This window comes from Pogona vitticeps, chromosome 2 (genome assembly GCF_051106095.1).
Source record: "Pogona vitticeps strain Pit_001003342236 chromosome 2, PviZW2.1, whole genome shotgun sequence".
NCBI classification, from domain to species: domain Eukaryota; kingdom Metazoa; phylum Chordata; class Lepidosauria; order Squamata; family Agamidae; genus Pogona; species Pogona vitticeps.
The window spans coordinates 235,893,720-235,912,715 of record NC_135784.1 but is presented as its reverse complement, the minus strand read 5'-3'; the positions used below and the strand labels follow the sequence as shown (position 1 = coordinate 235,912,715).

Below are 18,996 nucleotides of genomic sequence, written 5' to 3'. Positions count from 1 at the left end.
CGAAAGTTTGGGAAACCAAATCCTATGAAGAATAGTTGAGGCAGTTGGCTATGTTTAGAATGAGAAAAAAGTAGGGTGACACATAATATAACAGACACTTCTAAATACTGCAAGAGCTGTTATGTGGAAGATGGAGCAAGCTTATTTTCCACAGTTTGAGAAAGTATGACCAAAAGCAGTGGATTCAAGTAACAAAAAAGACAATTTCAACGAAACGTTATGCAAACTTTCTGGCCAACGTCCTCTTGCATAATTATGTCCACACTAGAAGCAGAACTTTTGGAGGTGAAATGCCTAAAGCTATGAAATCACCAGAGAATTATCTCTTGTGTACTGAATCACACGACTCAGCATGCAACAGGTAATTTCTGCAGTGATCACTTCAGTTGCAGCTTTTCACCTCCAGAAGTTACACTTGCTTCTGTCACTACACAATGGGATTTTAGCCCCTGACAGTAAGAACTGTTCATGAATGGAATAGATGGCCTTAGAAGGTAGTAGGCTATCCTTCACTGGAGATTTATAAACAGAAGGCCAATGGCCATTTGACAGAGATGTTTTAACTGTGTATTTTCTGCATCATGGTGGGTGGGGCAGTTGGACTCAATGACCTTTGGCATCCCTCCTTGTTCTACAATTCTATGATTCCTATTATTATTTTATTGTCCTTATAGCCTTGTAATGTATATTTTTTTTAAAAAAATATCATTATGATGTTATAATATTTACATCATAAATGGGATAATATTCTTTTTTAAAAAATAACGATATTCAACTATTCTAGCAGAGTGGTGCAAAATCTTGTTGGCATAGCTATGTCTTTGGACAGCAGGGAAGGGTTTTTGGTAATTAAGATATCTGCTTTCCCTCCCATAGTTTTTCTGACTTGCAAATAATCCTTTTCATCATATGGAAGCTATGGGAACTGTGGGAAGGGAAGATAAATATTTTCATTACCAAAGATCACCCCCATTGTATTATATTATTGGCAAGGGGAGAATTTCCTCTTTCTGTCCTGCCGCTCCCATGGCTTCCACACAATGAAAGAAATTATGTTGTTTTAGATTGCTTGAATTTACTTTTCTTTGAAAAGCAAATCCATTTGGAACATAAATAACAATAATTAAAAGATTGACTTGCAGAACAACTACGGCCATATAATGTCATTTGCAATGAAAGTGCACTAAACTGCATTCCAGTACATTGCTGTGGACATCAAAATCACACTCTTAAAAAAAATTGGGGAGGAGAGAGAAAGAGACAGGAGCTGCTAAAGGTATCTATTTTTAAATATTTATTGTGCTTTTAGGAGAAATTCTGAACTGACTCTATTGGCCACTGTAAGGAACCACATAGAAAATGGCCAGGAGGGTAATGACTGGATGACGTATGGAGGCCCCCTACAAGATGGCTGAAGGGGGCATGACATTTCTACACTGTCTCCTTAGTGTGGAAACAGCAACAGTCAAAGTTTTCTTGCCATCTGAGGTGGGAACAAAAGTTCCACCCTGTCATTGTGGGGGTTCCCCCATATCATGGTGTTGTTGTTTGCGCAAGTGTGGAGGGAAGAGCACCAGCTGCAGTTCTATATAGTGCTGATAAGGGAGGAAGAGGCAGTACGCCCCCATCACCTGCATCCCCAGGTTATTGCCATAGGCAGGGAGGCACTGCCACAAATGCAGAAGGCAAATAGGATGCCAAGCATGACTCTTACAGATCCTTAAAAGGAAGGACGCAAGAGGAGGAGAGGCTCTTTAGGTAACAGCACAACCAATAACAAGCAGGGTGAGGGAGGGACCTGTACTCAGAGCAACTCTGAGCAGAAATGGAAGAGGAGGAAGGAATTGGGGGTAACAGCAGAAGTCCATTTTTGTCTCTGTGGCAATCATGGTGGTTCAGCCATTACCAATACATTCACTGTTCATCGTTTAGAAGGAGGGAGAAGCTACATAGAGCTGGAAGAGGAAAGGAGGAATACACACCCTCTTGGTGGTCCCCACCCCCACCTCCTATCAGCACATCCTCCCCTGTAGAGCCCAGCAGGGGAATATCTCACACTGGATACAAACCTACACAGATCTAGAAGTCCCATCCTTGGCTGTGAACAGATGGCACAGAGCCACTGTCCAAAGTAGCAAGGCCCCTTCCATGGCTGAGAGCACTGTGAATAAAACTTTGGGTGGGGGAAATGCACATTGCATCTATATAGACAATATATATATTGACTGGATTGTTCTAATCACGTTTGACTGCTCTCAAGGTGCCCACGCTAGCTTGCTCCCCACTGCTAATGTAGCTGCACCCTTATTTGGGAAGAAGTGCTACTTTTAGTAATTCATTCCAGGGTATTGTCTTAAGGACAGCATTGTTCTCCCCATCTTCATGGGGGCCTCATTTGTTTGTTTCCAGGGATTCGCCTGTGTGTGTGGGGGGGGGAGAACCACAAATGCACAGTTACAAGGTGGGGGGATACTTGGCTCAGTAATACTATGAGTGAGGAGTATCTTGGAATTGTTGTCGATCACAAGCTGAATAAGAGCCAACAGTGTGATGGGGCTGCAAGAAAAGCAAATACTATTTTAAACTGCATTAACAGAAGTATAATCTCCAACTCTTGTGATGTACTAGTTCTCCCCTATTTGGCATTGGTTAGGTCTCATCTAGAGTACTGTGCCTAGTTCCGAGCACCACACTTCAAGAATAATGCTTGGGGAACAAGTTTAGAGAAGGGCAAGAAGAATGTTCAGGAAACTGCAAACCAAGCCCTACAAGGAAAGACTGAAAGAACTGGGCACATTTAGCCTTGAGAAAAGATGACTGAAGGGAGATATGATAGCACTTTTCAAATACTTCAAAACTAGTCACACAAAGGAGGGGCAGCATCTGTTTTCAATAACCCCAGACTACAGAATGAGTAATAATGGGCTCAAGTTAGGAAGCCAGATATCAGGAAAAAGTTCCTAACTGTTAGAGCAGTACAACAATGGAACTAATTACCTTGGGAGGTGGTCAGTGCTCCAACACTGTAAGCATGCAACAGAAATGTGGACAACCGTATGTCAGATCTGCTTTAATTTGGATCCCTACACTGAGCAGGGGGTTGGACTCGATGGCCTTTCCAACTCAATTATTCTATGATTCTATGTTATTATAACACATAATAGGCATGATTTATGGCTAAACATAGATTGTGTCCTACACAATACAGATATAGCACTTTGATTCCACTTTTAACTGCTGTATTTTCACTCCGTTGAATTCTTGGATTTCTAGTTCAGTGAGGGGCTTTAGAACTGTATGCCACAGAGTTCCAATGCTGTCCTATGAACACAGCACAGAATTCGAAGTACCCCACCAAACCAGAGATCCCAGAATTTCATAGTACTGAAAAACGCATCAAGCTGCTATGTCTGTGTAGATACAGCCTAGAGTCAGAAGCCTATCATCAGTCATCTGCACTGTAATTTGTGAAATGCTTATTAACCACAGTGATGCCCATCCTCAGCTATTATTTTAATGACTGTCCAATGCACATCAAGGTCTTGAGAGCTTTTTGAAGGGCACAGGAAAGAGAATGCCTGTTAAATATCATCTAGCACATATTGGTCTGATGAAATATAATGCATGCACTGCATGGGGACAAAATAGAAAGGGGGTGTTGCTGACAAACATTTACCATTACCTAGCTTTTGACCTCTTAAGTGCTTAACTGCGTGCATAATTACAAAACAAAGCTCTGCTTTAAAAACCACACTGGAAAAGAATTCTGAAATTCACTTGACAGGCATTTAAACTGAAGTGACCTTATTTCAGAAATGCTCCGGTTAACAGACAAGCCCTTATGACTTTGAAGGATCCTGCTGCCTCTTTTTTTTTCTTGCTTTGGTGCAACATGATAGTTTTTAATCAAACAGAAATGGGGGGGGGGACATGGTTGGAAAGGTGATAGCCTTTGAGGGGAAGGGTCAAAAGAACAGCTTTTCTTCCTCCCATTCTTGTGCAGGGAGCTTGCCGGAAAAGGTTTTGATGCGCTTATTTATTTATTTATTTGATTTATACCCCGCCTATCTGGACTACCAGACCATTCTGGGAGCAGTCCTTTGCCCTCTCCATCTGATTCCGTAAAAGAGTTTTTTAAAAAAGGAATACACATTGGACCAACACAGAACATATTCTGTTACAAAGGTTGTTTTAATGAACCAAAAGGGAGAGAGAGAGAAATGAGAAGACAATATGGCCATCTACTGATGGAAAACTGCATAACTGTAAAAACATTATCTATTGAAGTACATGTGACCAGTTCTTAGGTCCATTTTGTGTATTAATTTATTAGGCAGACAGGGACACGTGTTTATTAATGCCAGTCCATCTATTTAAACGCTCCCTGTAGAGTGATCCTCACATCCCTAGAAACAGTACATAAAGGGGTTTTTTAAATGGTGTAGCATGTGTGTTATTAGAACTGATTTCATCTCATGTGCAAGATTTGTATGCAAGGACGGGGGATTGCATGTGTGCATGATTGGCAAGGCTATCTTTTACTGCCTTGACCTGTATCATATTTAATGAAAAGTTGTTTCATGAACAAGAGGGTACCTGTGGATCCTAAGCTTCTTTAAAGTGCATTAAAAAGTCATGAAGAAAGGATTCCAGTATTTCTAGCAACATGTCAATAATTCCTATGTATGTATTCCTGTTGGTGATATTATTATTTTAAAATAAGTTACAATGTGATTGTATTATGTGGTCTTATTCTTACTTCCCTTAAATCTTCAAGGATGAGGTGGCTAATACATTGAGCAGAATTATGGGCTGGTCAAATGAAACAAAACTAAACCACATAGCACACTTTCTGGAACATGGTGCTAGCAACCTCTGTTTTATCCTATGGGTTAGGTGAGAGAAATATATTCAGCTTATCCTCAAAATACTTGTTTCTATCCCTGTGCAGTCTTCTTATGTGTTATCACCCAACTCCTGTTCAGGGATTTCTTCTGCCTGTAATTTTTGCATTTCTGTTCCATTTGGACTTGCCGATTTCAGTTTCCCATCCAGAAGTTAAACTCTGTCTTTTACTCCTCCTGGCTTGGACAAAGAAGTTTCATCATCACTATATATGTGAATCTGCTTATCTGGTGACCTCCCAACAACTTTTAAAGGACCATGATTGAGAGTTAGAGTGTGACCACGTCATCAAATAATGCAGGATTTGCTCCACTTTATAAAACAAATGAATTCAAAGTATTTTTACTGACTGGTTTGAACTGGTGCAGTCCCTTTTCCTCCAAAAGCTTTTTTTTTTGGGGGGGGGGTGCAAGAATTGTTCCAATTTGGCTTTGCTATGATTTGATTCAAAGCCTGTATCACATTTGAAATTGCAATCAACCCTTACACGGGGCTATTTATGCTGGGTGCAATATAAATAGTGTTGCCCAACACAAAGGTGTTGCCCTGGAAAAGACCCTGATTTTGGGGAAAGTGTGAAGGCAAGAGGAGAAGGGGACGACAGAGGACGAGGTGGTTGGACAGTGTCATCGAAGCTACCAACATGACTTTGACCCAACTCCGGGAGGCAGTGGAAGACAGGAGGGCCTGGCGTGCTCTGGTCCACGGGGTCATGAAGAGTCAGACATGACTTAACGACTAAACAACAACAATAACAGGGTGCAATCTGAGTTGCATTCCATCCCACAGCTCCCCTTCTTTCCTCTGGTCCTCCCTTTGCTGATCCTTCCTTCCTCTAGTCCCATCTCTGCTCATCCATTTATGGTTCACTGCTCATCTTTGTATGGTGCCCTGTGGAAAGGTACTTAACAGTCTGAAAGTATTGTTAAATATGGTCTTTGAAAGTTCTAAGCTGCCTTGGGCCCTTTTCAAGGAGAAAGGCAGGGAAAAATAGACAGACAGACAGACAGACAGACAGACAGACAGACAGACAGACAGACAGACAGACATAGATAGATAGATAGATAGATAGATAGATAGATAGATAGATAGATAGATAGATAGATAGATAGATAGATAGATAGATAGATAGATAGATAGATAGATAGATAGATAGATAGATAGATAGATGTTATTCTAATGCCTTTTGTATTTTGATCACACATACACACACATACAGAGCAAGCATCAATTTAAGTATACAGTATGCCTGTTGGGGCTCCATCCCATGTGTCTGATGCAAGGACTGTTGTTCACCAAAAAAAACCCTGTGCCTTAAAGGACTTCCTAGTCTTTAATGTGCCTTCAAGCTCCTTGTTGTTTTGGTTGTAACAGACCAACGTGGGTGCTCTTCACTCAGAATCATCTCATGGGATTAGTTCGTATATTCTAGTCAAAGACATATGCATTTCTAGTATGTATTCAAAACCTTGAGAAAGAAGAAATCATTTCTTAATTTTAGCATGCTTGTCTAAAATATACAGAAGTTCAGTCCCAGACCACGTTTCCATTAAGTCTGTAAATTTTCTCTGTTGAGAAAATGTTTTTTTTGGGGTGGGGGGAAGTGATTTTTTAAAAAATGTCAAGATACTCTCCTTTGGGTCTTTTATACCATGCTATCACCATACCTCATTTCACAACACTTCATGGATGATGTGATCTTGCTCTTAAAACCGTCTGCGTTGCCCTACCACTTCTTCTGTCTTTTGCTTTTCAACCAAAAAGTAAAACTAAAAACTCTTCAAGTAGAGCTACACAACTTCTTTTGACTGGGAATGCTAGAAGCTTAAGAAAGTTCCTTTGGACTACAGCTTCCCAGATTTCCAAACCAGCCTGGCCTGTTGGAGTCCAAAAAAAAGTAATTTTCTCAAGCTCTGATGGAAGCCTTAGGTTGAAGAAAGGTTGCTGTTTCCTGATGTTGTTCTGTCTGCATTATTTTTGCTCTTGGATTCTGTAAAAGCCAGTTAACAACTTTGCTGCTGAAGTGTAATTACTTTGCAGGGGGAATGTTTCATTTAAATTAAGATAATTTACAGATAGTGAAGATGTATGCTGTGCAAAGGTGTTGCCAATTAGTACGGACTGTTCAACTATCAACATTTGGAGAAAGCATTAAAGGGCAATCTCACCCCTTCAGCATCAAGCTGTCTGTGAATGTTACAAAACTGAAATTACACAGACAGGCAATAAAGAAAGCCATTGAGAATATAGAAATAGTGACATTTCGAGAAAGCCTTCCAGTGAAATATTGACATAGTTCTTTAAGATCAAAATGATTGTTTTCTCATAGAAGAAAGCCAACTCTGACCTAAAGCTGCTTTGGTAATCACAAAAGGCCGACACAGCTAATATTACATATAAACCAGATGCAGGGCTTTCATTGTGTTTGTATGCAGATGTAGAGGTACGATGAATACATCAGAAACAACTGAAAATCAACATTTGAATGTAATGATAAACCATGATTTAACATTATATAAACAACCCTAAAACCTCTCTCCAGCAGAAGGTTGTGAGGTCATGGCTGTGGGGCTCCCAATGGCTGTCAGTAGGAGTTCGAAACTCCTATTTCTATTTTAGATTTCCCATAGTTTTGTGTGTTGTCTAAACCAGTGGTCCCCAACCTTGGGCCTCTAGATGTTCTTGGACTTCAGCTCCCAGAAACCCTGGCCAGCAGAGGTGGTGGTGAAGGCTTCTGGGAGTTGTAGTCCAAGAATATCTAGAGGCCCAAGGTTGGGGACCATTGGTCTAAACCATACATTAAAGTTACTGTTAATAATGGCTACTGAATACAAGCCAGCTTCATAAACAGTGATTTGCAGTTGGTTTTTCACTAAGAAAGCAACTGCATTTAAGATCAAGCACAAGTGGCAACTAATTACATAGCAAGATTACATTGCTCTAAAAGCTGAACCAAAAGCTGTACCAAACAACAGCCAACCTGTGATAATCTCAAGATTTTTTTTGTTTTCAGTCACCTAAAAATGCAATGCTTTGTTTTGGTGGACAGGTCATGAGGAACATGGAGAAAACAGAGGAAATTAATTCTATACTCAGAGCAAGTATTATGTGTCGTTTGAGGAGCAGATGTTGAATAAAGCTTAAACTGGCACTGAATTCAAGATCACAGTGGACAACTGAAATCTGTTATGCAATGTGAATTTAATCAGGACTTGCTTCCTCTTCAGCTGCAGTCCCTGCTGGAAAAAAAAATCACAGTGACTAATAAAGCTTCAGCCTGCAATACCTGCCTTCCTTCATAATTCCCAACAGTTCTACAGCTGTAACCCAGAACCTGAATTTGATAATCATATTTGGCTCTTGCATGTTATGGGATTCTCAGTGTGTTGTAGTGGATAGAGTAATGGACTAGGACTCTGGAGAACAAGGTTTGAATCCCAACTTTGCCATGGAAACTCACTGGGGGAGTGGAACTGGAAATTCACTCCTTAAATATCTCACTTATATTGAAAGACCTATTAGGGATAATACTGTATAAGTTCTGACTTGACTGACAGAACACACATACACATGTGCATATTATAATTAGAAAATAGATTTTTCCATCTAAACTAACACACAACTGCCACTTTAATACAAAAAAGTGACAATTAGTGAGTACAAATAAAAACCAATTGCATTATTCATGTCACCACCATTGGCCACAAATGTGGAGAATTCAAGGACAGTAGGTGCCCCCTACACATTTGGATTTCAAAGGAAGTAATTATAATAATTTATGTGCTTGTTATCTGTAGATGTTGAGTTATAGAGGCCAATGACAAAACTAATCTTAAGAGCCTCGTGGCGCAGTGGTTAAAACGCTGTACTGCAGCTAAAACTGTGCTCACGACCTGGGGTTCAAATCCCAGGTAGCCGGCTCAAGGTTGACTCAGCCTTCCATCCTTCCGAGGTCGGTAAAATGAGTACCCAGCTTGCTGGGGGGGCAATGTGTAGCCTTTATAATTAAAATTGTAAACCGCCCGGAGAGTGCTTGTAGCGCTATGGGGCGGTATATAAATCCAATAAATAAATAAATAAATAAATAATCTTAAAGTAGACTTCTGTTTTGCTGTGCATTCTTGAATATATTCAAAGGGTCAGTTTTTGACCTTTGCTGCCCATCTAGCCATATCTTCTGCTGAAATTTCATTGTGTAGTTTTTCTCTGTACTATAATACAAACTCACTTCCCTTCAGTACATTGATACTTTAGTTTATCTAGGCCTGGATTCTGAGATTCTCAGTGACAGAAGGAAAGTTTCACATCTTTTTTCCTACTCTGCAGCCATCTCTTCATTCCCCAGAAAGTCAGGGGCCTCCCGAGCAACATGAATGGGATACTGTGAGAGCTTCTGTGAGGAGGGGAGAGGGTGGCAAATGCTCTTTCCATGAACTTTCTTAAAGTAACATTTCTTAGGGTGAAGGCTCGGTTTAAGGTGTTTCTCTTCTCCCCTGGCAGACCACTTTATCTCGTCCTACACTCTTCAGAAGCCCCCCGCACTCAAGACAATTTGTAAGAGATGCTTTCCAAAATTGCAAATGTCTACACAGAGAAGGAAACGTTAGAAAATATTCCAGCTATGAGTGTGTGACTTTATGATCCAGGAACATCCTTAAGTTATCTTGTGGTCTTGAAATTTGATTTCTTCCCTTTGTTTTTTGTAATGAGAGGAGAGGAAGGGCTCAAACTGGGACAGTAAGTGGAGTGTGTACTTTGTACAATTAACCCATTTGCTCTCCCATGATAGTATTTCCTCAGAGATCCGCTACTTGCACAAGTAGAACTCCACTGATCACTCATAGGGGCCCAACCCAATGTCTATTATTGGTTACCTCCTGAAGAAGGAGCTTGGCCCTCCTTTGAATACTGCTCAGAAAAGTCCAGTTCATGCTTTCGAAACCATAACCATACCATCGCTATAGAGTTCTAGGATGTATTCCTGGCATTTTATGGTTTTGACGCAGGGTTCATAGACCATACATCAGCTCTTCTTTATCAACTAAAAACAAGGAAATGTTTCGATATCATATTTCAATTGATTTTCTTTCAGCACTATCCTGTGTATGCCTACTTAGATGGAAGCCCTGTTTACTCACTGGTAAGTGGGTACAAGATTGCAGCCTCTGATTATAAAAAAAGAGATTATCAAATACAGATGGAATCACAAAACTCTCAATTAATATTTATTATCTTTTTATATGTGTTTCTAAAGACAAGTTTGAGAAAATCTGCATGGCTTGTCCCCATTTAGCTTCCTGACATAAATAAAACAAATGACAATGGGGAACTCTTTAAGTACTCAGATAACTTTGGGTAGAAATATATATATGCACACATATATAGTCCAGACAAAGTAAGAATTATTGTAGTCTGAATCCAGTGTTACATTTTTAAATATCGTTTTTAATGTGCAGTGCTTGTTCTTGTGTGAGTTTTAAACTTTTGACCTCCAGTGATTATCAAGCAAGCACCTTATCAGTGGCCATAAATGTAATTGCATTGCTTTTCATATTGCCTGTGAAATCATGCATGATAATGCTTGCACCTTTTTTCATCTGCACTGAAGAATAATCACTTTAGGAAATGTATTTTTGTGAGAAACATCGCTTTACTTCATTACAGATTTATGACACTGAAGCCTCCAAGTAACTCTTAAAACTGTCGTCTTGCATAGAGCTGGAACAATGACGTATTTTCATAATAAACCTCTTCTTTTCCAAAGACACTGGCAATTTTACCTACAAAGTATACGAATTTCTTTTGGCAAGAAGAAATTTCTCTTTTGGCTGGTAACACGCATATTTGCATTTTTAAAAAGCATATAAGCCCCTGTGAATGTTTTTCACAAGAAAAGGCTGTTTTGAGTGAAAATGCAGAGGAGAATCAGATTGGGACATGGGGTCCTGCCTTGTGGCATCTGTTGGCCTAGATTCTGCATGTCAAATTGCCCCCCTCTGACACCTACCTTTCCCAACAAAAACAGGGATAGACTTGCTTGTGCCTGTATGTAACTCTTAGGCACTAGGGAAACTAGTTTAAATGTATATTGTTTTGTTTTACTGCAGTGTTATACTTGCTTTGTATTGCACAATGTTTTTTTAATGAGAAAACTAATAATCACATCTCCTTGTACAAAGCATTTTTAAATAACATGCTTAGAAATGACCCCCATCTCTCAAGAGCAGGAGGAGGAGCTATCCTGCCTCAAAGAATTTCAAATATCCTGGGAGATGGAATTAAGTCCTCCACCTGGCCACCCATGATGTTTTCCAGAGCCCACTTCCTCCCAGTGCTCCTTTTTGGCTACAAAAACATGAGAGTTTAATAGAACCATAGTCTATTCTATTGCTGAACAGCTTTTACCATCAGGAAGTTCTTCCTTATGTTCAATTAATAATAATAATAATAATAATAATAATAATAATAATAATAATAATAATAATAATAATAATAATAATAATAATAATAATAATAATAATAATAATAATAATAATAATAATAATAATAATAATAATAATAATTTATTGTCATTGTAAGTATATACACATACAACGAAATTCACAGACACCCAGAGACCAGACACATGCACACACATAAAATTCCCAAACACTCCCCACCCACTAAAAGTCCCCCACTAAAAATACAAACATCTACACCGCAGGCCAAGTTACACAGTCCAACTAATTATTCACTACTGATGGTCTTTAAGCTCATTATTAATTGCAATTATAGCTCTGGGATAAAAACTATTGAGAAAACGTGTGGTCCGAGTCTTAATTGTTCTATATCTTCTGCCAGATGGTAACAGTTCAAAAAAGTTATAAGCAGGATGGGAAGAGTCTCTCAGGATGCTATGTGATTTCCTTAGACAGCGGGATGTGAAGATGTCATCCAGGGTTGGTAGCTGGAGCCCGATGATATTCTGGGCAATTTTAATGGTTCTCTGTAGAGCTTTTTTGTCCGCTACAGAGCTACTCCCAAACCATGCCAGAATGCCATAGGTTAGGACACTCTCAATGGTGCTACGATAGTATGACAGAAGCAAATGCTGAGATAAATTTAACTTGCCGAGCATTCTCAGGAAATACAGCCTCTTCTGTGCCTTCTTCATTAGCATGTTGGCATTTATAGTCCATGAGAGGTCCTCTGAGATGTAAGTACCCAGAAATTTAAAACTACCAACTCTCTCCACTTCCTCACCGTTTATGTACAGTGGTAAATGTACATATCTCTTCCTCCTAAAATCAATTATGAGTTCTTTAGTTTTTTTGATGTTAAGTGTGAGATGATTTTCTTTACACCAAAGTATCAACCTTTGTACTTCCTTTCTATAAGCAGACTCATTGTTCTTATTTATGAGCCCCACCACTGTCGTATCATCCGCAAATTTAATAATTGCATTGGTGTTATACAGTGGGGTGCAATCATGTGTGTACAGGGAATAGAGGAAGGGACTTAGCACGCAGCCCTGGGGAGCTCCTGTACTTAGTACCAGGGTAGAAGAATGGTGAGATCCCATCCTTACTGACTGTGGCCTATCTGTCAGAAAATCCTTTATCCACATGCATATCTCCTGAGGTAATCCCAGGTTGATCATTTTAAAAAACAACCTATTTGGTAGAATGGTATTAAAAGCAGAGCTATAATCCACAAACAACAGCCTCGCATAAGTTCCCTGATGTTCTAAGTGGCTCAATACAGTATGGAGTACAATGGACACAGCATCATCAGTAGATCTATTTTTCCTGTATGCAAATTGCCATGGGTCCAAAGAAGGTGGAAGACTAGCCTTAATGTAATCCAGCACCAATCTCTCAAAACATTTCATAACAACAGATGTTAAAGCTACTGGTCTGTAATCATTGAGAGATACCACAGCTGACTGCTTGGGGACTGGCACTATAATAGATGTCTTCAGGCAAGTGGGGACTGAACACTGCAACAAGGATAGATTGAAAATATCCGTAAAAACTCCAGCTAATTCTGCAGCACAGCCCCTAATAACTCGTCCCATGATTCCATCTGGTCCAGCTGCCTTTCGAACATTAATATTCTGGAAAGCGCGTCTCACATCTGAAATCTGCAGTACTAGTGGTTGTCTGTTGATGGTAGATTCTAGTGATGTATTATAGACAGTAGGTGCTGGAATAATGGTTGTTCCTGTTTCCACCTCAAAACGGCTGAAAAATTGATTTAACTGCTCAGCCAAAAAATCACTGCTGCTACACAGACTGTTTTTGTTACTCTGACCAGTGATTTGTCTTAGGCCGTGCCACACTCGGCGAGTGTCAGAACTTTCAAGGTGTTGTTCAATTCTCTGGCTGTACATAGCTTTGGCATCCTTAATGCCCCTTTTCAGTTTAGCTCTAGCCTCTCTGTACTGTAGTTCATCACCAGAATGAAAAGCAGCATTTCTGGCTTTTAATAAAAGGCGCACTTCTCTATTTAGCCAAGGCTTGTTATTAGAAAACACTCGTACTTGTCTGGTAGTAGTAACAACATTGATGCAGCTTTTGATATAAAACAGTACTGTTGAGGCATAAGTATCAACATTGTCCTCCTCAAACAGTGCCCAATCAGTGCTCCTAAAGCAATCTTGAAGTTGCTCAGATGCATCCACTGGCCACACTTGTATTTCTCTAATTGATGGTCTGATTCTTTTAACAAGAGGTCTGTATGATGGAATCAAAAAAAGAGATATATGATCTGACTGTCCCAAGCTAGGCAATGGCTTCGTCTTATATCCATGTGTGATGTTACTATATACCTGATCCAAGGTATTTTCCCCTCTAGTGGGACAGTCCACATACTGATAAAAGTTAGGGAGGACGGTCTTTAAATTGGCTTGATTGAAATCACCTGCTACCACCAGCACTCCATCTGGGTAGGCCTGCTGCTGTTTGCTGATAGCAGTTAACAACAACTCAAAGCTGTGGTTGTGTTAGCATCAGGAGGTATATATACTGCTGTTATTATAATAACATTAAACTCACGAGGCAGGTAAAAGGGGCGGCATTTCACTGCCAAATACTCCAAATCAGGAGAACAGTGAATGTCCAGTATTTTAACATCTGTGCTCCAATTATCGTTTGTGTAAACACAAACCCCTCCACCTCTGCTCTTCCCAGATTCAACAGATCTGTCTGCTCGATGTACTCTGCGTCCTTGTAGTTCAATTACCTCCCCTGGGATGGAAGAGTCAAGCCATGTCTCTGTAAAGATCATAACGCAACAGTCTCGAATATTTTTCTGTAGGGAGATAGTAAGTTCCAGCTCCTCAATCTTGTTGGGTAGAGATCTAACATTTGAGACAAAAAGACTTGGCAATGCAGGCTTGTGAGGATTTTTGCCTAACCTCACTCGTAGACCGGCCCTGCAACCTCTTTTCTGCTTGCGTTTTCTCCGTGCTCTTTTCTTCCTGACAGGGAGAGCAGGGGGAGTAACCCCCGGATATGCAGGCTGTCTTAAAAGCTCAGCTGGGATGTTGTAAGTTGAGACCGTCGATTCAAAGTTGTAACCTTCTCTGCCAATAGATAATAATTCTTGTCGACTGTAAATTACTTGTGCCTGAGCATGTAGAGTCCGTAATAAGGGCCGATCTCTGGAATGCCTAGCCGCTGCAAGTGCTTGCGCCGCCATCTTGACCAACTGTCAACTGTCAACAAAATCTCTGTTCTGAATCCATTTGCTCAGACTCTAAGTTCTGGAACAAGAGAACATGAGAATATATTGCCCATCTTCCATATGACAACCCTTCAGATGTTTGAAGACAGTTGTTACTCCACTTCACAGTCTTTCTTCTTCAAGCTTAAACTACTCCATCATTCCATGAGCTTTTACCACCTTGGTCACACTCTTTTGGATATACTCCGACTTGTTCATACTTTTCTCAGATTGCGGTGAACCGGAGCTAGAGATAATATCGCAAATGAAGTCTGACTGCCTCAGCAGAATGGAGAGGCATAAAAGTACAAGGAGGGTGGGAGAAAGATAACTCTAGCATGGCTTGTTTCTGAGAAATAAATACTTTCAAAATTCTCTGTTTTAGAGCATCCTGTTGGGCAATGCATGCCTGTACCATGTTGGTCCATGTTACATCCCTGAATCTCTTTCAACTGTAGTGAGTTCAGTCTGCATTTAGTTAGGAGATGTCTCAGCTCATGTGTCTTAACAAGGAACAAATGTGGGGTCAGTGTTCCAAAAAGCCAGGAAAAGCCTTTGTATATCATATTGGAACTGCAGCTAGCTATAGATGCCATGGTGGTCTGGATATCGATATCATATCATCTTTTAATGATATCTTCTTAGACTGCCCCATATCCCCTCCCATATGACCCAGGGGTAACCCAGCTTTGATACAGTTGTGCATATATTTGCTGCCCAGAAGACACTTTCCATTTCTTCATAGGCCAATGAGACCAAGGATGAGGCCATATGGAACACTATCTTAAGCCAGAACAGCACAGCTGCTTTCTTACCAAGAGAACCCACACAGTAGTATGAAGTCTCAGAACAGACTCTGGACATGGAAGTAGATCTTGGTACTGCTAGTGCTCTGGTTAGAAATTTATGTTGAATAGATTCCAATTTTGTAATATTTGAAAAAGTTCACAGTGGGGTTCCGTAAAGCATGTAGCGGAGCAGTTTGTCTTTATACATTTGTATTAGTGGTGCCAACATTTTTCTGCCTGGTCCAGGAGAGAAACAATAAATAGCATTGCCAGATGCCTCCGCTGACAGAGCTGCAGATTCTAAATGCCCTTACCATGTTCCTGAGCTTTTAAATGTTACTCCAAGGTATTTATATGAGTTGGCCTGTCCAAGCAGTTTCCTGTTCAGCTCCCATTTGTATTTCTTTCTAACCCCAAAACCTAAAATTTTGGTTTTATTTACTAAGAGATCTTTGTTGGCACAAAAAGCACCTTAAGCCCTTAATAGTTTTCACATCCCCACCTGGGTATAGGACAAGAGAATAGCATCATCTATATATACAAACCTACTGATATATTTTTGTCTTTTAGATGGAATGAGAAAAACTTAGGGTTAGATAGAGTGGGAACTATATCATTTAGGTATAAATTAAATATAAGGGGGGTGCTAATAAGCATCCCTGATGCACTTCCTTATTTACAGAGATTGGGGCTGAAAGATTGCCATCAGAAGTGACTCTTACTCATAGAGTGGTATTCTTGTACAGTCCTTGGATTCTCCTAAGCAACCCACCATCTATATTCAAGGATTCCAATTTGCTCCAAAGGTGGGGTCGAGATAGGGTGTCAATGGCTGCTTTAAAGTCTACAAAAGCTACAAAAAGTGAGTACAGGAGGGAGATGTATATTTCCCCACTAATTGTTGCAATAGAAAGCAGTGGACAATTGTGGACCTGTCACAGTGGAATCTTGCTTTGTTCTTCTGCCAAGAGGTTCTCTGAGGACACCCAGTTTTCTAGTTTGTCCACAAAATGGCTTGCGTATACTTGGCTGATTACATCTAGGCAGCTTATAGGGCAATAATTCCTAGGATCTGATTGAGCACCTTTCTTATAGATAGGTACTAGAATGCCTTTCAGCTCATTCTGAAGGGAATTTCCCAGATCTGTCTATAGAGGTAAATAAGGCAGCTAATATCAGGATCCACCAGTGTGAACAGTCAATCAGAAAGTCAGGTGGGATTCCATTTCTTCCTGGGGCCTTGCCCTTCTTCAGTTTGTTAGTCAGCATTATTACCTCATCATAGGTGACAGGGCCCAGTGAAATGGTGCTTGGTCCTCTGCTTGCAAAGATATACAGATCTTCTCATTAAAAAAATCCATTAAAATGTATTAATCATGTTTTGCAAGTCCTTTAACTCTTCTTCGCATATCCTTATTAGTAGCACCATGAATAGTGGGTAGTATTTTCATTTTGCATGTTACTATTCTGCCAGACCATTCCAATTTTCCTTAAGACATCAAACTTATATATTTTATTATTTCTTCCAATGTTTTAAAATTCCCTTCTTTCACTCTAGATTAGCTGAGATATTTATACCTTAATGCTTAGTAGACTTTCAAAAATAAATATGTTTCATTTCTATTTTTTTCTTTTCCCCTTTGTTATAATTAAACACCCTCATCTCTGCTTTATGCCAATTTATCTTTAACCCAGTTGTCTCACCAAATTCTTATAGATGGAATTTTATCCTTTCCATAACCATTAGTGTTTTCTATTATTAATAAGCTATTGTCAGTGAATAAACTGATTTTAACTCTGCCAATACCTAAATCACTTTTTATCTTCTCTTTATCTTCTCTAATAATATTTGTTAATAGTTTTGTAACTAAAGCAAACAATACTGGGGAAAGGGGGCATTTTGTCTAGCAACTTGGCCTGTTCCTATCATTTATTAATACTGCTGCAGTACTCTCTGAATATTATTTATCTTTTATTTCTTTAACATATTTACCAAAACCTAATACCTTACTTATAATTTTAATATTAGTCATTCTGCACAAATGAACACCTTGAAAATAGCTAATACAATTAATTATACTTGCCTTGACCTTTTGTTCAGTTTTTCTATTTACAGTAGTGCCCCGCAATACGAAGACCCCACAGTATGATGAAACCGCAGTACTACGACCTTTTTGCTATAGCGATCGCAAAATGATGGTTTCTATGGGTGAAATCCATTTTACGATGATTAGCGAATCATTTGTTTGTAAAATGATGATTTTTCCGGCTCCGCAAAATGGCTGGCTTCCCTTTGCAAAATGGGTGTTTTCCAGATAGAAGCTTCACAAGACAGTGATTTAAAAGAGCTGATTGATGGTTCTCTATGGGTGATCTTCGCTGGACAACGAGGTATTTTCCCATTGGAATGCATTGACCGGTTTTCAATGCATTCTAATGGGGATTTTTTTTTGCATGACAATGATTTCGCTGTACAACGATTTTCCTGGAATGGATTATCGTCATCATGCGGGGCACCACTGTATTCCATTTAACACTCTTCTAATCAGATTTGCCATTTGCCTTCCTGGCATAAAACCATTTTGATCTTATTTAGTAATACAATTGTTCATTCTCTTTGCTAATTTGTTGTCAATATCTTAGCATCTGGTTTATTAAAGAAACATTCTCTAAGCTTCAGAATCAATATGGTCTTTATTCATATTTAGGATGATTATAATTATTGATTATTTGCTAGATGACAGAATCTTTTTCTGCATTATTTCATTGAAAAAGGACTTTAATTTAGATACCAGCATTTTTCTAAACATTGATAATACTCTGTTCCCAACTCATCCAATCCAGGTGTCTTCCCTATTTTTAATTTATTAATTATTTTCTCAATCTCTTCTTCTCTTATTGGCTGCTCCATTATATCTCTGTTCATTTCTTGAAGTCTGTTACTCACATTTTCCTCAATATATTCCTTAATCCTTCCTGATATCTTCCAGCAGCAGCTAATATTTTGAAGAAATTTTTGAAGACCTCTAATTTATCTCTCATTAAGTCACACATTATACCACTATTGTTTTTAACTGTTCTAATTGTGTTTAACTGGCTTTTTTTTACCTTGCATGGCTCCAGCCAATAGTCTTGAATTAATAATAACTGCATGCTGTCAAGTCAATTCTGACATATGGTGACCCTTTTCAAGGTTTTCTTGGCAGAGAAAGAATGTGTTTTTTCTCATTTACAGTGGGGTCTTGACTTAAGAACGGCTTGAGTTAAGAACATTTTGACTTAAGAACCGCTCTCATAGGAAAATATTGACTTGACTTACATACTTAGATTTGAGTTAAGAACTGAAAAAAACCCACGTGGGAGGCAGGGAAAGTGCAAAATGTGAACTTTCAGTTAACTGTTGGCCAGTGAAAAGGGTGCCTGTCTACTTCCTCACTCCTCCCAGCGTTTAGAGAGTGGATTGGGTGACAGTCTTCGGACTGCCTGGTACTGCCTGGACTGTATTTTCCCTGCCTTCCCTGAACCTTTCTTGACCTAAGAAAAAAAGAAACAAAATATCCCCCTCTAGTGGTCGAAGGCGGAATAGCAGCTTCCCATT

General features: G+C 39.4%; 1 long non-coding RNA gene across 1 annotated transcript in view; it reads left to right on the top strand.

Annotated features, from left to right (window-relative positions):
• Positions 1–8,077, top strand: part of LOC144586606 (uncharacterized) — a 50,567-nt gene extending 42,490 nt beyond the window's left edge. The window contains exon 2 of the long non-coding RNA XR_013541526.1: positions 7,955–8,077. This is a non-coding gene — a long non-coding RNA (uncharacterized LOC144586606). The remainder of the gene's footprint in view (positions 1–7,954) is intronic.
• The last annotated feature ends 10,919 nt before the right edge of the window (positions 8,078–18,996 follow it).